The following is a 25,303-nucleotide window of genomic DNA, read 5'->3' on the forward strand; positions in this document are numbered from 1 at the left end:
ATGAAGCTGAACATCTCTTTCCCAGCCACGGGCTGCCAGAAACTCATTGAAGTGGATGATCAGTGAAAAACTGTGTACCTTTTATAAGAAGGATATGACCACAGACATTGCTGCTGATGCTCTGGGCAAGGAATGGAAGGGTTACATAGTACAAATCAGTGGTGGCAATGACAAGCAAGGCTTCCCCATGAAGCAGGGTGTCTTGACCCATGGCTGTGTCCGCCTGCTGCTGAGTAAGGGGCATTCCTGCTACCGACCCAGGAGGACTGGAAAGAGGAAACACAAATCTACCTGGGGTTGCATGGTGGATGCCAATCTCAGTGTTCTCAATTTGGTTATTGTGAAAAAAGGGGAGAAGGATATTCTTGGACTCACTGATATTTCTGTGCCTCATCACCTGGGGCCCAAAAGGGCCAGCAGAATCTGCAAACTTTTTAATCTGTCAAAAGAAGACGATGTCCGCCAGTATGTTGTTAGAAAGCCCCTAAACAAAAAAAGGTAAGAAACCTAGAACCAAGGCGCCTAAGATTCAGCATCTTGTTACTCCATGTGTCCTCCACATGTCCTCCAATACAAACATCAGCGTATTGCTTTGAAGAAACAGCATACTAAGAAAAAGAAGGAAGAGGCTGCAGAATATGTTAAACTTGTGGCCAAGAGAATGAAGGAGGCCAACGAAAAATGGCAGGAACAGATTGCCAAGAGATGGAAGCTGTCCTCTCTGAGAGCTTCTACTTCTAAGTCTGAGTCCAGTCAAAAATTAGATTTTCTAAGAGTGACAAATAAAATAAATAAGATCAGAAAAAAAAGAAATAAGTAAAATAAAGACGATGTTTCATAAAGCTAATTTCATTTAATTTGGATTCATGTCCTTTAATCTCAGAAAATACCCCTTCAACTCTTTTGATATTAAAAATCCCTTTTTATGAAAAGTATCTATAATTAAGTGGCTGTCTTTTCTTTTTTAGGTTTTTACCAAAACAATTAGGTAACTCCACATTAGTTTTCTTAAGAAATTCTCTGTTCCATGTCTAATGTCCAAGATCGAGTCAACAAAGAGCTTGTGTCTGCCCATCCCTGAGGCAGTTGGAAAACAAGCACCTGCAGGATGTGACAGTGAACAGCTTTGGAGGCAAATGGATTAAGATTGGAAGTCTGTGTAACTTTAAAGAAATTACTTAATCTAGTTAAGTAATTTATTTCTTTGCCTGTACCACCTGAGCAAATGTTACCTTGGTCTCCCATTGTTGTAAAAATTAGAAAATGAGTGGTTGGCTGACTCTCTAATAGTTCAATGAGAATGTCACCTTTCCAAAAGGCCTGATTCCCTACCCTATCTAATGTACACCCTCTTCTTACCACTCACCCAGCCATTTTCTATCTCAATCAGGGTACATATTATTCTCTGTATTCATTTTATGCTCCCAACCAAAATATGAGATTCATGAGAGAAGGAACTGAGTGTCCCATCCCACTGTACCCATAGCAATTAAAATATATGGCCAAAACATGGTAGCACTCAATAAATATTCATTGAATACTGAATGAATAGAAATAATTTGATACAAAAAAGAATCAATAAATGTTAGTTTCCTAATTTCATACCGAGTAGAAAAAAATCCATCTCCCTAAAAATGTCACATTGGTCTTCATACTCTGAAGCCATCAGAACCCACCCACACAAAATATCTCACTTTCTAAACATATATTCCCAAGTGGGAAGTGATTCTTTAGGTAACTGTTATTTGGTAAAATCATCTTTATTTTAGAACTGGCTACAATAAGAATGACTATATGATGGTAACTTCAAACTGGGTTTTGGGTGCATATTTAATTTATTGAATAAAAGAATGCCTAATCTTTGAGATTCACACAGAGTGCCAGGGAAATGTCATTTAAAGTCTTCCATTTTAAGACCATGTATAGTATCTGGTAATTGCTTATATTAATTTGCATTTCAAATCAGTATCAAAAAGTTTCACCAGGCAGCCATCTTCAGCTAAACTATCTTATTCTGATAAAAGCTATCATTAAGGAGTAAAATGTTTAGCCTCACACAAACATGCTAAATACTAATATTAAAAAGAAAAGGAAGAAAGGAAGGAAGAGTAGATGAAAGGAATGAATGAATGATGGAAGGATAGAAAGGAGAGGAAACATGTTGCCATTGAGTAAAAACAAAACCACAAATAAGAAAACTAAAGGCTCTCTACCTTCCAGAAACCAAGACCTCAGGGAAACATCAGAAATGGACTTTCTTTTTTTTTTTAAATAATAAATGTATTTTTTATTGATGTTCAATTTGCCAACATACAGAATAACACCCAGTGCTCATCCCATCAAGTGCCCCGCTCAGTGCCCGTCACCCATTCACCCCCACCCCCCACCCTCCTCCCCTTCCACCACCCCTAATTCGTTTCCCAGAGTTAGGAGTCTTTATGTTCTGTCTCCCTTTCTGATATTTCCCACACATTTCTTCTCCCTTCCCTTCTATTCCCTTTCACTATTATTTATATTCCCCAAATGAATGAGAACATATAATGTTTGTCCTTCTCCGATTGACTTATTTCACTCAGCATAATACCCTCCAGTTCCATCCACGTTGAAGCAAATGGTGGGTATTTGTCATTTCTAATGGCTGAGTAATATTCCATTGTATACATAAACCACATCTTCTTTATCCATTCATCTTTCGATGGACACCGAGGCTCCTTCCACAGTTTGGCTATTGTGGACATTGCTGCTATAAAAATGGACTTTCCTGAGGAAGCTAAGGCTCCAGTCCAACAGAGAAGGGTTTTTGGACACTATGCAAGTATACATGTCTGGAACATGAAAACAAGAAGCTAAGATAATCCCTGACTTCATCTTGGCTGTCATCCATGACTCACTTTAAGTACTAAGTTAGTGACTATATTTCAGAGATTGGCAGTCATTAAAATACAACTTGCCAAAGCTCCAACTCTTTTCTTTCATCAAGAAGAATGTCCCATGCAGCTGTGGGAAGTGGTGGGGAAATGGGCCAAGTAGAACTGCTGGAAACACAAGCCAAGACATGCTGTGCTGATGCCTGTTTAATGCAGCACTAGATCCTATAAAGGATATTTAGACTTCCAGTTCAGAGTCCAATGTGTTAAAAGCTTGGAAATCATCACTTTCGTTCTTAGGAAAAGCAAATGTTTAACAGACTGAAAATCGGTGATTTTTCTGGAAACATCAAAGAATTAAGATTGCAAAGCATACCACCAATCAAATCCTGCAGAGCTAGAGCTAAGATCTGCTTCTCTGTGGCAGAAGCCACCAGGGCCATAATTTGGTAGAAACATTTAAATGGAAATTTTGACAAATTGCTGGAGCTTGTGTATGAACTAGCTTGACAGTGAGAGATCCTGAGGCTTGCAGATATTACAGGACCTTCACACCTTCATGGATTTCACCTCCAGGAACATGAGGGTTTTAATGGTTAAGAGCCAAGAATGATCACCTTGTGGCTACTGTGAGGGGAAGGCAAGTGTAACCATTGTAAAATATTCCCAGAGTGTTCATAACCAAGGCCTACTCACTAGAGCCTTATCACAGATAGTGATGGGGCATTTTTCCACTACCGTCCCTTCTAGCCTTGATTTCATACAAAGGAAAGGGGAGGAAAGCTAAGAAACACAAGTAAAGGTCACAGCCTTGAGACACAGGGCCACTAAAGGACTGAGATTTAATCATAAGATTATAGGATGCTTCCCCTCTTCCATACCTTACCACCACACCAACACTGTAGTACCAGTAGATTCAGCTAAAAAAGCTGCAAGACTGAGACTCTATTTAAGAAGGAATTTTTAGGGAAACCCAAAGATAACAGGGCACCTAACAACAACAACAAATAGCTAGAGGAATCGAAGTCTCTGCTACTTACAGCTATAGCAAACATTAAGCATGGTCCAAGCACTGGCCAAATTAACATAAACATCACACTAGAGGCCTATTTATCCCAGTTCAATATATCATGTCCACCTTTCAATAACAAAAATAAATTACAAGGTATACTAAAAGGTGAGAAAAAATACAGTCTGAAGAGACAAAGCAAGTGTCAGAATCATACTCTGGTATGACACAGGTGTTGGTTTTATCAGGCCTGATCCCGAATTTCAAATGACTGTAATTAATATGTTAAGGGCTCTAATGGAAAAGGTAGACAAGAACAAGTGGGTAATATGAGCAGAGAGATAGAAATTCTAGTAAAGAATCAAAAGGAAATGCTAGAAATCAAAACCACTCTAACAGAAATGAACAATGCCTTTGGCAGGTGCATTAGTAAACTGAATGTATCTGAGGAAAGAATCTGTGAACTTAAAGATAGGTTAATAGAAACTTTCAAAACTGAGTTATAAAGAGAAAATAGAATGAAAAAAGGAAAAGGGGATAGAATGCAACATCCAAGGGCTGTAGGATACTTTCAAAAGGTAAAACATATGAATAATTGAAATGCCAGAAGAAGAAAAAAGTTAGAAGAGCTGGGTTATATATATATTATTAACCATATATAACCACATATTATGTATATTACATTCCGTATCCAACTACAGAAAATCAAAGACACAGAAAAAATTATTGAAGCAAGCTGAGGTGAGGGGACAAACAACAACCACCATCACAACAAAACAACATCACCCATAGAAAAACAAGGATAAGAATTACAGAGGACTTCTTGTTGGATACTATGCAGGCAAGGCATGTTAAAAGAAGGGAACTATCAAACTAGAATTTTATATCTAGTGAAACTATCCTTCAAAAGTAAAGGAGAAATGAAGATAGATACCAGGAAGAATAAACATACATACTATTCCTGCTCTCACAGTTGCTTTTAGCTCTATTTACCCTCAAAGGGGAGTAACCAAGTGCCTGGAGGCTGGTCATCCTTACTGGAAATATCAGGAGGAGGAAGTGACAGAGATCAGGACTACATTAGGAAAGAGTCCCTAAGACAGGAACATCAAAATAAGAGAATTATTCATGGGGGTGGAGAGTTAATGCACAGACCAAGTATGCTAGACTAAGTATACAACTTGCAACTGGTACCTTCTATTGCTAAACCTCATGTTTCTGCCTAAAAATGGGAACACTTTTCAAACACCATTTGGACTTAACCTCACTCTTTATAGAATATTAAATCTATAGCTATCCAGACAAATACATGAAAACAGCAAAATAGGGAACCCTGGGTGGCGCAGCGGTTTGGCGCCTGCCTTTGGCCCAGGGCGCGATCCTGGAGACCCGGGATCGAATCCCACGTCGGGCTCCTGGTGCATGGAGCCTGCTTCTCCCTCTGCCTGTGTCTCTGCCTCTCTCTCTCTCTCTCTCTCTCTCTCTCTCTCTCTGTGTGACTATCATAAATAAATAAAAATTAAAAAAAAAAAAAAAGAAAACAGCAAAATATTATGGTAGTAGAAACTTAAATGCTAAATGGTGAGCTATAAATGATAATTTCTCAATCAAGTAATTTGAAAAATATTTATTAGGCTTCTATTCTGTCAGGTAATCTAATAATCTCGGAATTTTCATTTAAGTAGTAGAAACTAAAATACACTAAAAAAGTAAATAAACAAGAAAGATATAAACAACAAACAAAACCTAAAATCAGCAGAAGGAAGGAAATAATAAGATGAAAACAGAAATAAATGATATAGAAATGAAAACAAAAATCAATATAACAGATCAATGAAACCAGGAGATGGTTCTTTGAAAAAAAATTTTAAAAATTGATAATCCTCTAACCAGACTTATCAAGAAAAAAGAGAAAAAGCTAAAATAAATAAAATCACAAATGAGAGAGGAGAAATAACAACCAGCACCACAAAAATACAAATATTGTAAGAGAATGTTATGAAAAACTATGTGCCAACTAATTGGACAACCTAGAAGAAATGGATGAATTCCTAGAAACATAAACTAAAAAAAACTGAAATAGGAAGAAATAGGAAATTTGAGCAGACCAATAACCAGCAAATAAACTGAATCACTTATTTAAAAACTCCCAAAAAATAAAAGTTCAGGACCAGAGGACTTCACAGAATTCTATCAAACTTTTAAAGAAAAGTTAATAACTATTCTTCTCAAATCACCCCCCAAAAATAGAAGAGGACGGAAAGCTTTCAAATTCATTCTAGGAGGCCAGCATTACCCCGTACCAAAACCAGATAAAGACATCACTAAAAAAGAGAACTATGGGCAATATCTCAGATTCAAAGTTCCTCAACATAATACTAGCAAAGAGGATCAACAATACATTTAAAAAATCATTTATCATGATCAGGTGGGATTTATTCCTCGGTTGTAAGAGGGTTAAATGTTGATAGATCAATCAATGAAATACATCATATCAATAAAAGAAAAGATAGGAACCATATGATCATTTCAAGAGACAAAGAACAGGTATTTGACAAGTACAATATCCATTCATGATTTAAAACATAGTGCCACATAATAAAGGCCATATATGAAATTCCTACAGCTGAATCATCCTTAATAGTGAAAAATTGAAAGCTTTCCCACTAAAGTCAAGAACAAAACATGGATGTCCACTCTCATTATTTTTATTCAGCATATGCTGGAAGTCCTAATCACAGCAATTAGACAACAAAAAGAAATAAAAGGCACCCAAATCGGTACAGAAGAAGTAAAACTTTCACTATTTGCAGATGGCATTATACTATATAACAAAACCCTGAAAGACTCCACCAGTCTTTGCTAGAACTGAAATACAAATTCAGTAGAGTTGCAGGATACAAAATCAATGTACAGAAATTTGTTGCATTTCTATATACCAATTATGAGGCTGCAGAAACAGAAATTAATAAAACCCATTTATAATTACACCAAAAATAATAAGATACCTAGGAATAAATTTAACCAAAGAGGTGTAAGACCTCTACTCTGAAAACTATGAAACACCAATGAAAGAACTTGAGACAATAAAATAAAATGGAAAGACTTTTCAAGCTCATGGATTAGAAGAACAAATATTGTTAAAGTGTCCATAGTAAGGATGCCTGGGTGGCTCAGTGGTTGAGTGTCTCCCTTGGCTCATGTCATGATCCTGGGGTCTGAGGATCGAGTCCCGCATCATGTTCACTGCAAGGACCTGCTTCTCCCTCTGCCTGTGTCTCTGCCTCTCTCTCTGTGTTTCTCATGAATAAATAAAATCTTTAAAAAAAAGTCCATACTATACAAAGCAATCTACACATTTAATGCAATCCCTATCAAAATATCATTTTTTTCACAGAACTTGAAAAAACAATTCTAAAATATGTATAGAACCACAAAAAAACCTGAATAGCCAAAGCAATCTTGAAAAAGAAAAGCAAAGCTGGAGGCATCACAATTCCAAATTTCAAGTTATACTGCAAAGCTGTAGTGATCAAAACAGTGTGGTACTAGCACAAAAAAAGATCAATAGAACAGAACAGACAACCCAGAAATAAACCCACAATTATATAATCAAATAATCTTTGACAAATCAGGAAAGAATATGCAATGGGAAAATGACAGTCTCTTCAACAAATGGTGCTGGGAAAACTGGACAGCAATATACAAAAGAATAAAACTGGACCACTTACTTATACCATACACAAAAATAAGTTCAAAATAGATTAAAGACCTAAATGTGAGACTTGATACCATAAAAGTCCTAGAAGAGAGCACAGGCAGTAATGTCTTTGACATTGGCCAAAGTAACATTTTCTAGATGTGTTTCCTGAGGCAAGGGAAACAAAAGCAAAAATAAAATATTGGGTTTATATAAAAATAAAAAGCTTCTGCACAATGAAGGAAACAATCAACAAAACTGAAAGGCAACCTACAGAATGGGGGAAGATATTTGCAAATGGTACATCCAATAAAAGGGTATTATCCAAATTATATAAAGAACCTACACAACTCAATACACAAAAGCAAATAATCCAATCAAAAATGGGCAGAAGACAAGAGTATTTCTCCAAAGAAGACATACGGAGGACCAATAGACACATAAAAAGATGTTCATCATCACTTACCATCAGGGAAATGCAGATCAAAACTACAACGAGATATCACCTCATACCCGTCAGAATGGCTAAAATCAACAACACGAAAACAACAGGTATTATTGAGAATGTGGAGAAAAAGGAATCCTCATGCACTGCTAGTGGGAATGCAAACTAGTACAGCCATAGAAAACAGTATGGAGGTTCTTCAAAAAGTTAAAAATAGAAGTACTTTATGACCCAGCAACTGCACTCAGGGTATTTACCCCAAAAATACAAAAACACAAATTCAAAGGGATACATGCACCCCGATGTTTATAGCAGCATTACCTACAATAGCTCAAGTGTTCTTTGATTGATGAATCTATAAAGAAGAGGTGATATACATATACAATAGAATATTATTCAGCCATCAGAAAGAATAAAATCTTGAGACACCTGGGTAGCTCAGTGGTTGAGCATCTGCCTTCAGCTCAGGTCATGATCATGGGATCCTGGGATTGAGTCCTGCTTCCGGCTCACTTCAGGGAGCCTGCTTCTCCCTCTGCCTGTGACTCTGTCTTTCTCTGTGTCTCAAGAATAAATAAATAAAATCTTTTAAAAAAGAATAAAATTTTGCCATTTAAAATGACATGGATGGAACTAGAGAGTATAATGCTAAGTGAAATAAGTCAGTCAGAGAAAGACAAATATCATAGGATTTCACTCCTGTGTGGAATTTAAGAAACAAAACAAATGAGCAAAGTGGAAAAGAGAGAGAGAGAGAGAGAGAAACCAAGAAATAGACTCCTAACTATAATGAAAATATTTATGGTTATCAGAGGGGAGGGGGCCAGAAATGGTCAAAATAGGTGATGGAGATTAGAGAGTACACTTGTGATGAGCACCAGGTGTTGTATGGAGATTTTGAATCATTATATTCTACACCTGAAACTAATATTACACCGTATGTTAACTAGGATTTTTTTTTTAAAGGAAAGAAGGATACACACTGGCACAAGTTATGCATAAAATTAAAAGTAAGTGAGTGATGATAAACAGTAGATAGATGAGAAATAGACAGATATATAGCTGATAATGTTTATACAGGTACTGTATAAATTGAAATTTAAATAATAAGAAGGAACTATCTGTGAATAGATTAAGGATTACAAATATAGGGAATAGTTAGCAGAGATGTGAAGTAGGAAATTGGAGTAGGAAATTGGAATATACAAGCCTGGATTTCAGGGCAAAGGCCACAAATGGAAATGTAGATTTATGAGGCATATGGATGGCATTTTAAGCCATAGGCTTGGTTATGCAGATAGAGTACAGGACCGAGCCCTTGGATACTCTAGGTTTTCAAGTTTAAGTAGCAGAGATATCTGCAAAGATATTTGAGAAGGATTAGGAAACGAGCTAGGAGGAAATCTCATTTTAATTCTACTCAACAGAAACCTAAAGAAAACATGTTTCGAGGAGAACTGAATCATCAGTGCCACTGAGGTGTGAAAGAAGATGAGAACCTAGAGGTGACTTTTGAATGTGGCAACATGATGGTCAAGGGGGACCTTGACTGGGGTGGTCTTTGTAGCATAATGAGGACTAATGCCTGCATAGAGTCAGGTATGGAAGAAAGTGAAGTGAGGCTGCAGAGATGGTGACTCAAGAAGTTTTGCTGTGAAGGAGAATAGAGATGGACACTCTGGAGTAGGAAGAAATCTATTAAAGTTTAGAAAGGCTCATGAAGGAGGCAATGCTTGAGCCAGACCACAGGAAGACTCTGTGAGAGAAAACAGATGACCTACTTGAATATAGCCAGTCTCCCTCTCCCAGCAGCCTTGAGCTGGAGCTTCCTTCCTTGAAGTGGTAGTGTCCTGTCTTTAAGGGAAGATGTGGGCCATCATATTTGTTTCTTTATTTACATGGTGGAGAGGGCACATTCCCTCTCAAACCCTAGGAGATCTAAGCAAATGTAATGTAAAATTTGTAGTAACAACCAAAGTTTCGTTACTGGCTCCAATAAATGATTCCAACATCTAGCTCCAATTCCCATTTGGGGAAATTGGGGGAAATATGAGATTCCATCAGCAATAGAATAAAAATATAAAGGAAGACCCTTTTGCCTTTCTGTAGAAACTTCCTCCAACTTCTTTCAGCCAAAGAAATATCACAGACTCTCCATATAATTCCTTGCCTAAATAGAAAAATAGTAGGTAGTAAGGGAATAGTGTCTGCCATGCCTGGAGTTCTTAAACTCAGGAAAAAGTCTCTTCTGCTTATCCAAGCTTTGTCTCTCATACAATCTGTATACATCAAGGTTCACCAAAGGAAAAAAAACCAATAAGATGTATATATGTATAAATGGATAGATGATGGATAGATAGATAATGGATAAGATAAGGATTTATTTTAAGGAACTGGGTTACATGATTGTGGAGGCTGACAAGTCCAAAATCTGCAGGTTGGGCTAGCAGGCTAGAGACCCAGAGAAGAGTTGATTTTGCACTTCAAGTCCAAAGGTGGTCTGCTGGGTAGAAATCTCTCTTTTTTCAGAGAGGTCAGTTCTATTTCTATTAAGACCTTCAATTGATTAGATAATTCACTCATATTACTCAAAACCTAGAGATTTCAATATTAATCTCAACCAAAAAAATATTTTCATTTATACCTGAAACTAATGAACATTGTGTCAGCTATACTCAAATAGAAACAAAATTTAAATACTTACATTGAAACATGGAGAATAATGTTCGACTATTTAGTAACCACGACCTAACAAAGGTGACACTCACAATTAATTACCACAAGTCCACGGCTTGTCAATTTGGCACCCATACAGATCTCCTTAAGTCATAACCAAGCTCCAAAGAAAGATAAGATCATATTTCCACCTGACATGATACAACTATCCTGTGTACACCAGAAACGCACTAACCTTTTTCCCTCAAAGAGGATGCAAAGTCCTTGGCTAAAGTTCCCATTCTGCCAGCAGATTTCAATTCTCAGAACAGTGCCCAGGGAGGATCCTCAATAAAAAGAACAGTAATGAACACATGGTCTCCCACAGAATGTCAATTTTATGGCTGCTATTTTAAGAGGTTCTTTAATTACTTGTTTTCTGGGGCAGTAGGTTTGCCACATAAAACTGTTTTCTTTTAGTTGGTGAATATTCTCAATTAGATTTTATTTCTGACTCTGACACAAATACTATGTAAAAGAAAAAAAAAACTCATGAATTAGATTCATAATTCATCTTTCATTTTCTTCCTTTTTCCATGTGATATTTTATCCCCTAGGGAATAGTGACAGAAATTTGCATTACACAAAAGATACTTTGTGCAAACAGAATTCAGTATTGATAACTGAATGGAGGTTTAGCAAAAAGCAAAACAGTTCAGTTGATACCAATGAATTTTCCACCTTAAAGACTTGGTTTAATTGATATAAATTCAAAAACCCAGTTTCTTAGAAGAAACTTACTAATAAGAAAGGTAAAATGTTCATAATTTTGGACATTACTGACCATGGATTTGCCTTCTGCCCTAGTTCACAAATGTTTTTGCCTTGTAAGATTTTTAATGCTATCCAGATATCTTGCTTAGTAAATTTAAGTTCTAATATTTTTTTAAATGAGCATTTGGATATTCTCTATCCCTTGCAAATAGCAGTGCAGGATCATATTTACAGAATAAATTTAAGCAATAAGGTAATTAGAAATAGCAAGTGTTAGCAAGGATATGGACAAAAGGAAACCCATGTGTACTGTTCTCGGGAATGTAAATTGGAGAAGCCACTAAAGCAAATAGTGTGGAGGTTCCTCAAAAAAGTAAAAATAGAATTACCATATGATCTAGCAATTCTACTTCTGGGTATTTATCTAAAGAAAATGAAAACATTAAGAAAAAAAACTAAATCCCCATTTTCATTCATAGCACAATAGTCAAGATACAGAAATAACTTAAATAACCAATGGATGAAATAATAAAGAAAATGTGATAGATAGATAGATAGATAGATAGATAGATAGATAGATAGATAGAATATTACTCAGGCATAAAAAAGAATGCAATCTTGCCATTTGCAACATGGAGGGACCTTAAGGTCATTGTGCTAAGTGAAATAAGTCAGACAAAGACAATGATCTCATTTATACATGGAATTAAAAAAAATCTTTAAGTTCATAGATACAGGGAACATATTGGTGTTTGCCAGAGGCAGAAAGTGTGGTGGAGTGAAATGAGAGAATGGAGTAAAAAAAAATACAAAATTCCAGTTATAAAATAAGTCCCAAGGATGTAATGTACAGCATGGATGACTATAGTTAATAATATCATATTGCATATTTGCAAATTGCTAACAATAGATTTTAAAAGTTCTCTTTACAAGAAAGTATCTTTTGTAACTATGTATGCTAATAAATGTGAACTAGACTTATGATTATTTTGCAATATATACAAAGATTGAGTCACTATATTATATACTTGAAACTAATGTAATGCTATAGGTCAATTTGTACCTCAAATTAAAAAGTAATAGACAGGTGGAGGGAGGGGCAAGATGGCGGAAGAGTAGGGTCCCCAAATCACCTGTCCCCACCAAATTACCTGGATAACCTTCAAATCATGCCGAAAATCTACGAATTCGGCCTGAGATTTAAAGAGAGACCAGCTGGAATGCAACAGTGAGAAGAGTTCGCGCTTCTATCCAGGTAGGAAGACGGGGGAAAAAGAAATAAAGAAACAAAGGCCTCCAAGGGGGAGGGGCCCCGCGAGGAGCCGGGCTGAGGCCGGGGCGAGTGTCCCCAGGACAGGAGAGCCCCGTCCCGGAGGAGCAGGAGCTGCACCAACCTTCCCGGCGGAAAGGGGCTCGCGGGGAGTTGGAGCAGGACCCAGGAGGGCGGGGATGCCCTCGGGCTCCCGGGGACACTAACAGACACCTGCGCCCCGGGAGAGTGCGCCGAGCTCCCTAAGGGCTGCAGCGCGCACGGCGGGACCCGGAGCAGCTCGGGGGGCTCGGGGGCGGCTCCTCGGAGGGGGCTGCGGGGCCGGAGCAGCTCGGGGGGCTCGGGGGCGGCTCCGCGGAGGGGGCTGCGGGGCGGGAGCGCGAATCCAACAGCACAGGCCCCGGAGCACAGAACGCCGGGACACAGCCCAGGATCCGGCTTCCCCCCGGGACAGGCAGAGGCCGGGAGGGCCCAGGACAGCAAGGACGCTCCTGCCCCAGCTGAGCAGATCAGCGGCCCCGCCCCGGAGCCTCCAGGCCCTGCAGACGGAGAGCTCTGGGGCTACTGCGGGAGCTGACTCCAGCGCTGCAGAGCTGGCCCCGCCACTGCGGTTGTTCCTCCTGGGGCCTCACGGGGTAAACAACCCCCACTGAGCCCTGCAACAGGCAGGGGCAGAGCAGCTCCCCCAAGTGCTAACACCTGAGAATCAGCACAACAGGCCCCTCCCCCAGAAGACCAGCTAGACGGACTAGTTCCAGGGGAAGTCAAGGGAATTAAAGTACACAGAATCAGAAGATACTCCCCCGTGGTTTTTTACTTTTCTTTTCTTTTTTTTCTTTTTGATTTCTGTTTGCTTCCCCCACCCTTTTTTTCCTTTCTTTATCTTTCTCTTTTTCTTCTCTTTTTTTCTTTTTTTCTTCCTTTTTTCTTTTTCTCTTTTCTTTCCTTCTTTCTCTCTCTTTTTCTCCTTTTCCCAATACAACTTGTTTTTGGCCACTTTGCACTGAGCAAAATGACTAGAAGGAAAACCTCACTTCAAAAGAAAGAAACAGTCCTCTCTCCCACAGAGTTACAAAATCTGGATTACAATTCAATGTCAAAAAGACAATACAGAAGCACTATTATACAGCTACTGGTGGCTCTAGAAAAAAGCATAAAGGACTCAAGAGACTTCATGACTGCAGAATTTAGACCCAATCAGGCAGAAATTAAAAATCAATTGAATGAGATGCAATCCAAACTAGAAGTCCTAACTATGAGGGTTAACGAAGTGGAAGAACGAGTGAGTGACATAGAAGACAAGTTGATGGCAAAGAGGGAAACTGAGGAAAAAAGAGACAAACAAAAGACCATGAGGATAGATTAAGGGAAATAAACAACAGCCTGAGGAAGAAAAACCTACATTTAATTGGGGTTCCCAAGGACACCAAAAGGGTCAGAGGGCCAGAATATGTATTTGAACAAATCATAGCTGAAAACTTTCCTCATCTGGGAAGGGAAACAGGCATTCAGATCCAGGATATAGAGAGATCCCCCCCTAAAATCAATAAAAACCGTTCAACACCTCGACATCTAATAGTTAAGCTTGCAAATTCCAAAGATAAAGAGAAGATCCTTAAAGCAGCAAAAGACAAGAAATCCCTGACCTTTATGTGGAGGAGTATTAGGGTAGCAGCAGATGTCTCCACAGAGACCTGGCAGGCCAGAAAGGGTGGCAGGATATATTCAGGCTCCTAAATGAGAAGAACATGCAACCAAGAATACTTTATCCAGCAAGGCTCTCATTCAAAATGGAAGGAGAGATAAAGAGCTTCCAATACAGGCAGGAACTGAAAGAATATGTGACCTCCAAACCAGCTCTGCAAGAAATTTTAAGGGGGACTCTTAAAATTCCCCTTTAAGAAGAAGTTCAGGGAACAATCCACAAAAACAAGGACTGAATAGATATCATGATGACACTAAACTCATATCTCTCAATAGTAACTCAGAATGTGACCGGGCTTAATGACCCCATCAAAAGGCGCAGGGTTTCAAACTGGATAAAAAAGCAGGACCCATCTATTTGCTGTCTACAAGAGACTCATTTCAGACAGAAGGACACCTACAGCCTGAAAATAAAAGGTTGGAGAACCGTTTACCATTCAAATGGTCCTCAAAAGAAAGCAGGGGTAGCCATCCTCATATCAGATAAAATAAAATTTACCCCGAAGACTGTAGTGAGAGATGAAGAGGGACACTATATCATACTTAAAGGATCTATCCAAAAAGAGGACTTAACAATCCTCAATATATATGCCCCGAATGTGGGAGCTGCCAAATATTTTAATCAATTAATAACCAAAGTGAAGAAATACTTAGATAATAATACACTTATACTTGGTGACTTCAATCTAGCTCTTTCTATACTCGATAGGTCTTCTAAGCACAACATCTCCAAAGAAACGAGAGCTTTAAATGATACACTGGACCAGATGGATTTCACAGATATCTACAGAACTTTACATCCAAACTCAACTGAATACACATTCTTCTCAAGTGCACATGGATCTTTCTCCAGAATAGACCACATACTGGGTCACAAATCAGGTCTGAACTGATACCAAAAGATTGGGATCGTCCCCTGCATTTTCTCAGACCATAATGCCTTGAAATTAGAACTAAATCACAACAAGAAGTTTGGAAGGACCTCAAACACGTGGAGGTTAAGGACCATCCTGCTAAAAGATGAAAGGGTCAACCAGGAAATTAAGGAAGAATTAAAAAGATTCATGGAAACTAATGAGAATGAAGATACAACCGTTCAAAATCTTTGGGATGCAGCAAAAGCAGTCGTAAGGGGGAAATACATCGCAATACAAGCATCCATTCAAAAACTGGAAAGAGGGGATCCCTGGGTGGCGCAGTGGTTTGGCGCCTGCCTTTGGCCCAGGGCGCGATCCTGGAGACCCGGGATCCAGTCCCACGTCGGGCTCCCGGTGCATGGAGCCTGCTTCTCCCTCTGCCTGTGTCTCTGCCTCATTCTCTCTCTCTCTCTCTGTGACTATCACAAATAAATAAAAATTTAAAAAAAATTAAAAAAAAAACTGGAAAGAACTCAAATACAAAAGCTAACCTTACACCTAAAGCTAGAGAAAAAACAGCAGATAGATCCTACACCCAGCAGAAGAAGAGAGTTAATTAAGATTCGAGCAGAACTCAACGAAATCGAGACCAGAAGAACTGTGGAACAGATCAACAGAACCAGGAGTTGGTTCTTTGAAAGAATTAATAAGATAGATAAACCATTAGCCAGCCTTATTAAAAAGAAGAGAGAGAAGACTCAAATTAATAAAATCATGAATGAGAAAGGAGAGATCACTACCAACACCAAGGAAATACAAATGATTTTAAAAACATATTATGAACAGCTATACGCCAATAAAATAGGCAATCTAGAAGAAATGGATGCATTCCTGGAAAGCCACAAACTACCAAAACTGGAACAGGAAGAAATAGAAAACCTGAACAGGCCAATAACCAGGGAGGAAATTGAAGCAGTCATCAAAAACCTCCCAAGACACAAAAGTCCAGGGCCAGATGGCTTCCCAGGGGAATTCTATCAAACATTAAAAGAAGAAACCATACCTATTCTCCTAAAGCTGTTTGGAAAGATAGAAAGAGATGGAGTACTTCCAAATTCGTTCTATGAGGCCAGCATCACCTTAATTCCAAAACCAGACAAAGACCCCACCAAAAAGGAGAATTACAGACCAATATCCCTGATGAACATGGATGCAAAAATTTTCAACTGGCCAATAGGATCCAACAGTACATTAAGAAAATTATTCACCATGACCAAGTAGGATTTATCCCCGGGACACAAGGCTGGTTCAACACCCGTAAAACAATCAAGGTGATTCATCATATCAACAAGAGAAAAACCAAGAACCATATGATCCTCTCAATAGATGCAGAGAAAGCATTTGACAAAATACAGCATCCATTCCTGATCAAAACTCTTCAGAGCGTAGGGATAGAGGGAACATTCCTCGACATCTTAAAAGCCATCTACAAAAAGCCCACAGCAAATATCATTCTCAATGGGGAAGCACTGGGAGCCTTTCCCCTAAGATCAGGAACAAGACAGAGATGTCCACTCTCGCCACTGCTATTCAACATGGTACTGGAAGTCCTAGCCTCAGCAATCAGACAACAAAAAGACATTAAAGGCATTCAAATTGGCAAAGAAGAAGTCAAACTCTCCCTCTTCACCGATGACATGATACTCTACATAGAAAACCCAAAAGCCTCCACCCCAAGATTGCTAGAACTCATACAGCAATTTGGTAGCGTGGCAGGATACAAAATCAATGCCCAGAAATCAATGGCATTTCTATACACTAACAATGAGACTGAAGAAAGAGAAATTAAGGAGTCAATCCCATTTATAATTGCACCCAAAAGCATAAGATACCTAGGAAAAAACCTAACCAAAGAGGTAAAGGATCTATACCCTAAAAACTATAGAACACTTCTGAAAGAAATTGAGGAAGACACAAAGAGATGGAAAAATATTCCAGGCTCATGGATTGGCAGAATTAATATTGTGAAAATATCAATGTTACCCACGGCAATTTACACGTTTAATGCAATCCCTATCAAAATACCATGGAATTTCTTCAGAGAATTAGAACAAATTATTTTAAGATTTGTGTGGAATCAGAAAAGACCCCGAATAGCCAGAGGAAGTTTTAAAACGAAAACCATATCTGGGAGCATCACAATGCCAGATTTCAGGTTGTACTACAAAGCTGTGGTCATCAAGACAGTGTGGTACTGGCACAAAAACAGACACATAGATCAATGGAACAGAATAGAGAACCCAGAAGTGGACCCTGAACTTTATGGTCAACTAATATTCGATAAAGGAGGAAAGACTATCCATTGGAAGAAAGACAGTCTCTTCAATAGATGGTGCTGGGAAAATTGGACATCCACATGCAGAAGAATGAAACTAGACCACTCTCTTGCACCATACACAAAGATAAACTCAAGATGGATGAAAGATCTAAATGTGAGACAAGAGTCCATCAAAATCCTAGAGGAGAACACAGGCAACACCCTTTTTGAACTCGGCCATAGTAACTTCTTGCAAGATACATCCACGAAGGCAAAAGAAACAAAAGCAAAAATGAGCTATTGGGCCTTCATCAAGATAAGAAGCTTTTGCACAGCAAAGGATACAGTCAACAAAACTCAAAGACAACCTACAGAATGGGAGAAGATATTTGCAAATGATGTATCAGATAAAGGGCTAATATCCAAGATCTATAAAGAACTTCTTAAACTCAACACCAAAGAAACAAACAATCCAATCATGAAATGGGCAAAAGACATGAAGAGAAATCTCACAGAGGAAGACATAGACATGGCCAACACGCACATGAGAAAATGCTCAGCATCACTTGCCATCAGGGAAATACAAATCAAAACCACAATGAGATACCACCTCACACCAGTGAGAATGGGGAACATTAACAAGGCAGGAAACCACAAATGTTGGAGAGGATGTGGAGAAAGGGGAACCCTCCTGCACTGTTGGTGGGAATGTGAACTGGTGCAGCCACTCTGGAAAACTGTGTGGAGGTTCCTCAAAGAGTTAAAAATAGACCTGCCCTACGACCCAGCAATTGCACTGTCGGGAGCAAAGATACAGATGCAATGAAACGCCGGGACACCCGCACCCCGATGTTTCTAGCAGCAATGTCCACAATAGCCACACTGTGGAAGGAGCCTCGGTGTCCATCGAAAGATGAATGGATAAAGAAGCTGTGGTTTATGTATACAATGGAATATTACTCAGCCATTAGAAACGACAAATACCCACCATTTGCTTCAACGTGGATGGAACTGGAGGGTATTATGCTGAGTGAAGTAAGTCAATCGGAGAAGAACAAACAGTGTATGTTCTCATTCATTTGGGGAATATAAATACTTGTGAAAGGGAATATAAGGGAAGGGAGAAGAAATGTGTGGGAAATATCAGAAAGGGAGACAGAACATAAAGACTCCTAACTCTGGGAAACAAACTAGGGGTGGTAGAAGGGGAGGAGGGCACTGAGGGGGGCACTTGACGGGATGAGCACTGGGTGTTATTCTGTATGTTGGCAAATTGAACATCAATAAAAAATAAATTTATTTTAAAAAAAGTAATAGCCATAATAAACCTATAAACATATTTTTATTTTTAAAAACTATTTAAAGAAATAAACTATAGATTCCTGTTCCTAACACACAATCCCTCACAGCATATGCTTATCAATGGCAGGTAACTTGCCCAATTTCTCATGCTACCATATCTCATTGAATCTGAAGATATTAACTATAGGGCATGTAATTTTTTTTTTACCATTAGGAAATTTTTAATGCTGTCAAACTATGTCACACCATCAACAGTAGAAAAGTCCCAGTTTTAGGAATGTTAAAATGTGTCTCTTTAAATCAGTAAGTACAGTACTCACATTCATAATCCAAACTACAAGATCCTCAAAATTAAGGAAATTCATTTTGTGTACCTTGCAGAGCCTCGTCTATAGTAAGACAAAAGAAAGAAAGAGAAGAAAGAAAGAAGAAAGAAAGAAAGAAAGAAAGAAAGAAAGAAAGAAAGAAAGAAAGAAGAAGAAGAAGAAAGAAAGAAAGAAAGAAAGAAAGAAAGAAAGAAAGAAAGAAAGAAAGAAAGAAAGAAAGAAAAGGAAGAAAGAAAAGGAAGAAAGAAAGAAAAGGAAGGAAAGAAACTAAATTTGTAAATTAAGCAAAACCTCACATCAAAAGTAAAAGTAGAGATTAAAAAGGGAACTAAAAGCTGTTTCATCCCAGAACTGGAGTGATAGGGTCAAGTGGATTCGGGTCTAAGACTGGAGGAGAGATAAACTGAAGGCTTGTTAGGTTCTCCAAACCTGCAGCAACTGCACTATCACACGGAACTTCCATCCTGCACTCCTGCACCTGTTCAATGAGAGATAGCAAACTGTACTGATAACCTACCTGCCCAGACAACAGTCTTCAGAAAAGAAGTCTTGACACATAGAACTTATTGGTTTTGGCCCTTGTTAATATTTGTACTGGGGTGAATTGTGTCCCCCCAGAATTCAACTCCATCCAGAACCTCAGAATATGACCTTATTTGAAAATATGGTTTTTGCAGACATAATTAGTTTTGTTAAGGTCATACGGGGTTGGGGTGGACCCTAAATGCAATGACTGGTGTCTTCATAAGAAGGATATGTAAAGGTCTAGAGAAGCACAGAAGAAAAGCCCGAGTGAAAATGGAGGCAGAGATTACAATGATGTGTCCGCAAGCCAAGGAATGCCAAAATTACTAATTACTGCTAGAGAGGTAAGTATTCTTTCCTAGAGCCTTTGGAGGGAACATGGCTCTACCTTCATTTCAGACTTCTAACCTCCAGAACTATGAAAGAATACATTTTTCTTTTATTAAACCACTCAGTTTGGGGTAATTTGTTATAGTAGCCCTACAAAATGAATGGAGTGTTTTTTTTTTTTTTAAATAATAGTATTTAGCAACCAGAATCTATAATTTTATGGTTTTTAAAACTCTTTACTGGGTTTTTAATTTATAATAGTAATACAGATTCAATCTAACAGATTAAAACATAGAAATTTATTAAGTTAAAAGCAAAAGCCCTACCTTTTTACCCTATATCCAGCCCCTGTGTACTTACACTTTTTACCTTTTCTATGAATATACACATAAGCATTATTTTATTCAAAAAAAAAATGGGATCATCCTATGCATTATGATTTTCAGCTTGCTTTCTTCTAGTAACTATACTATGAAATAGATGGGAATCTTTATATATCTATGTATAGCGATTAATATCATTCTTTCCATGGGCTCTATAATATTCCATTATAGCCATTATCTCATAATTCACAACAATTTATCAATACATATTTACTGTAAGCTATGAGCTGGGCATGGAATCCCTGTTTTCAAGGAGCATGAGAGATAAATAAGTAAAAAGTTTGAATCACTGACCTCTACCTCTGAAACCAATAATACATTATATGCTAATTAATTGAATTTAAATTAAAAATTTACTTATTTAGTTATTCGATTTTTATTTATTTATTCATGAGAGACACAGAGAAAGAGGCAGAGATAGGCAGAGAAGAAGTAGCCTCCCTGTGGGAAGCCTGATGTGGTACTCAATCCCAGGACCCCAGAATCATGACCTGAGCCAAATCAACCATTGAGCTACCAAGGTGGCCCCCCAAATTTTTTTTATAAAAGGATATTCAATAGGCACAAGCAAAGAGGACTGTGAAGGGGATGGGAAGGTGCAAGGCACATGGGGCAAATGTACAAATTACAAGCAATAGAAAGGAATAATCCTTGGGGTAGCACAAGCAGCATCTCATCACTCTCACAAGTAATCGCAAAGAAAGAATCATCCACACAAGAGCTCTGGAATGTTAAACCTGGTCAATTTTCCTGGATTTAAATAGACTCATTTCAAGAAGAGTATGTAAAATTATTTAATCATCAGTTGGCTCAACACAGTGCACTATGTGGCCTGAGCACTTTATCAGTTGAAACAAGTATGATTTGTTCTACCAATGTTTTAAAAGATACACAATTCATTATTGTATGGGTCTTGGCTGCTGGCACAGGGACTCTAATGAATCACTGCTTACATTTCTAAGAAGCTTTTTCAAGGATGTAGCTCTGAGATGGGGATCCAAAAAGGTACCATCCCAGCAAATGAGGCCAAAGAGCATAGCTAAAGTGATCTTAATAGTGTTGAAGAATTCTGAAGGCAAAATCTTCAAGCTCAATCTAAATGAACCCCATAGAAGGATGATTTATTACTGAAAGACAGAGGAAAATGATTAGCCTTAATGAAGTACCTCGTAGTTTATGCAAATTGGATGTGATTCACCACTGATCTTGGACTAAAATTCCCAGTGACTTCTAGCTAATCAACCTTAATCATAGGCATACCTAATAGACCTTTTGTCTGAGGCTTTGATGTACTGCTTGGCTTTATCATTAGGTGATGGGGTAGGAGGGCAGACGTTTATAATCAGGAATGGAATAAGACAGACTAGATACCAGGTAACTTCCTTTTGGGAATACCTGAAAGCTTCCTTCCATTTTATCCATCAGCATCCAGTTACCACCAGGGTAAGCAGATCTAAATGCTCTAAATGTACTAATGAACAAGGGCTCAATTGCATCAGGAAAGATAAGGACAGATTCTTGGCCCCCCCATCCTGCCCACCCCAAATCAGTTCCTGGATGTAAAAGTGACTTGATAATCTAAGTATTAATACAAATAAAACATCCAGTTCCTCACTCTGTAGATCCTTGGAGTGAAACTGGCATTATTAGAGACTTGGCTGGCACAGCAGCAGTCCCATAAGGAAAAGGAATAGAAGAACCTGGACCGTACCTTTCCGAAAATTCTAGCTCACTTGATATTTGTTTTTTTTTAATCTGCGATATATTTAAAAAAAAAAAAAGAAAGTATGGGAGTGTTCATTGTGTTATAAACTGTAAATTATCATCAGATTACTCTCACGGCTGATGCTTCAGTAGCTATTTGGAAAATTCTTTTAATAAGGATGTTTTCCTAAGTCCTCCTGGCTGAATGCTATCTGCTCACCCACATGGCAGTCAGGCTGAAAGTATCTGCAGCACTGGAGTCCTGACCAGGACCAACATTTGATCTAGTTACAAAAGCAGTTTATCAGCTGCAGGCACAGAAAAACTTCCTCAGCTAGTTGAGGCTTGCCTTACAATCTCTCATTTCTAGTCTTAGAATATTTTTCATTTAGCAGATTCTGCTTCCTGGTTTTATTGCTGAATCAGGCAATAAGAACTAATTTCATGTCCCCTTTGAATCCTGTCAATCTGACTTATTTTGAGGAAGAGAAAATGGGAGCGTCAGTCAAAGCAGTCACATTTCACAGGCCCTTAGACAGCTTATCAGGAGGAATTTAACTAAATCTCATTCCATTCATTGGGATGGATATTTAATTCAGAAGTGCAGCCGTCAGGGAACCTGGGTTAGTGAAGAGAGGCTGGCCAAGCACAAGCCCAAGGGCTTCCCACACTGCAGGATAAACCTTGCTTTAGATGCATCTCTGCCATGGGTGTCTGTGACCTCGGGCTTTGGATTCCATGAACAAATAAAAATTAAATGCCAAGGTATATTTGCCATTTTTTTTTGTTTCCCTTTTCAGCAGATTAAAGAAAATCAGCTGCCATCTACTCTTTCTGTCATTTCAGAAAGGGACATTTTTTAAACAACAAAACAAGAAGTTCTCAACTAAAGAATTTGTTTAAATTGAAGCAGAAACTTAGCATTATGAAAAACTCATTATGTTGTCTTTATTTTTTTTCCATTTTTCTTTAAATTGCTGGAAAATTTCTCACATGAAAGTGCCCTAGAGGACAAGAGCAACTGTTTTCCTCCTGATTCAAGGAAGACAAATGAGAGAAATGCAATAAATGTCTGTGTCCTTCTCCAGGAAATGCACCCAGGCATAACTAGAGAACTTTTCTATGTCCTATACCATGCTTTATTTCCTAATCTCCACCTCAGGACCCCTTCTGAATGTCCCTAAAACCCCACACTCCACACAGTCTTTTTAATAAGTACCATTTATGATATTCAAAATAGAAAATGAATTTTGAGAGGAAAACTCTATTTACAAACCAATGTAGAAGCACCTGGGTGGCTCAGTTGGTTAAATGTTTGCCTTCAGGTCTGTTCATGATTTCAGAGTCCTGGGACTGAGACCCTATTCCGGGGTTCCTGCTCAGTGAGGAATTCTGTTTCTCTTCCTCCCTCTGCCCACTGCCCCTGCCAACTCATGCATGCTCTATCTCTCTCAAATAAATAAAATCTTTATTAAAAAAAAAAAACAATGTATATAAGACACAATAAGAAATCCTATACTGTTTCTATTTCAAGAAATTTATACCATATAATAAAATACCTGTGTTCTCTCAAAATTAATGTAAAGTTTTCTTTAAAGAAGTTTTGTGGAGTGTCTGACTCTTGGTTTCAGCTCAGGTCGTGATCTCAGGGTCGTGAGATTGAGCCCTGCATTGGGCTCCCCACTCAGTGCAGAGTCTACTTGGATTTTTTTCTCTACCTCTCCCTTTACCCTTTGCTCTGTCTTGCTTGTTCTCTCTCTCTCTTTCTCTCTCTCAAAATAAAGAAATCTTAAGAAGAAGAAGAAGAAGAAGAAGAAAAAGAAGAAGTAGTAGTAGTAGTAGTTGTTGTTTTAAGCACTTCTGAGGAAGATGGCAAAGTAGGAGTATCCTAAACTTACTTCATCCTACAGATACAAGTAAGTAACACCCAGGTCAGTGTAAATAACCCAGAAAATGACCCAAAGACTGACAGAACAGACTCTCCAAAGCTAGAGAAGAGGCCACACTGAAGTGGGAAGGAAGGGCAGAGACTCACTGAAGAGTAAAACTGACCCAGAGGACTATCCACAACAAACAGCACCATGGAGATACAGCATAGAATCAGCAGTTTGAAAAACGCCTGGGGTATGTGCGAAGGAGATTTATTTACTAACCTATGAGCAATGCTGGAGGGGCAGGGATCTTTGAGAGATTTCTCCAACAACAAAAGATCTGATGGGCATCATTTCCCTCCTTTGCCCCCCAGACTAGATACACAGAGGCCTACAGCAATCAGGGTAGCAGGAATACCCTTGGTTTAGCTTGCTAACAGCCCACCCACCCCTGTGCACTTCCACTGACTGGTGCCCTCTAGCCAGGCCTCCAGTCCAGGTCTCCTCCCACAGCCGACCCATGCAAACCTTGCTAACACCATGTATCCTGCCCCTGTGCTCTTCTGAAAACCGCCCCCTCCAGCCAGGGCTAAGGCAGGATTTTTCTACAGCAACTGCAGGTCCTTTCCCACAGCAGACCACAGCAGACCACAGCAGACCTTGCTGGCACTAGCTACCCTGCCCCCCACCTTCTCCTGCAGACCTGCCCTCAACAGGAGTCCATCCAAAGCTATGCTACAGCCTGGCAGTATACAAGCAGCGCTGACAGAGGCTAGTGCCATTCCAAAGTGACTCTTGGGGACAGAAGAAGATAACCACACACACCAGTCTGACCACGGCCCCACTAGTGGGCTGAGGGCAGACATCTGGTCTAACTGCAGGCCCCATGCACCAATGAAAGCTATCAGGAGACAACATGGGGAATGTACCTTGCAATTCAGTGTTACTGTAGCTCTGGAAAACACCTGATCTGACTCAAATCAAGGCCAAGGAGGCCTCATACTGGCCCACTAATAACACAAGGACCAAACACAAGGCCCACACAGGAAAAGACAGCCATTGCACATGACAGTACTGAAAGCAAACATGGCTCAGCCACAATAGGGCACACACAACATACAAAGGAGATACTGTGAAGTGCCAATTTCTGATAAACAAAGGACATTGTACCGCAGGGCACTATAGGACCTCTTCTTCGTATGACCACTACTTTCTTTTTTCTTCTTTAAAGATTATTTATTTATTTATTCAACAGAGACACACA

At 38.9% G+C, this 25,303-nt stretch overlaps 1 pseudogene; it reads left to right on the plus strand.

Moving 5' to 3' along the window:
* Nucleotides 1-25,303, plus strand: part of LOC100683003 — a 26,470-nt pseudogene continuing 1,167 nt past the window's right edge.

This window comes from Canis lupus, chromosome 8 (assembly GCF_011100685.1).
Source record: "Canis lupus familiaris isolate Mischka breed German Shepherd chromosome 8, alternate assembly UU_Cfam_GSD_1.0, whole genome shotgun sequence".
Lineage (NCBI taxonomy): Eukaryota > Metazoa > Chordata > Mammalia > Carnivora > Canidae > Canis > Canis lupus.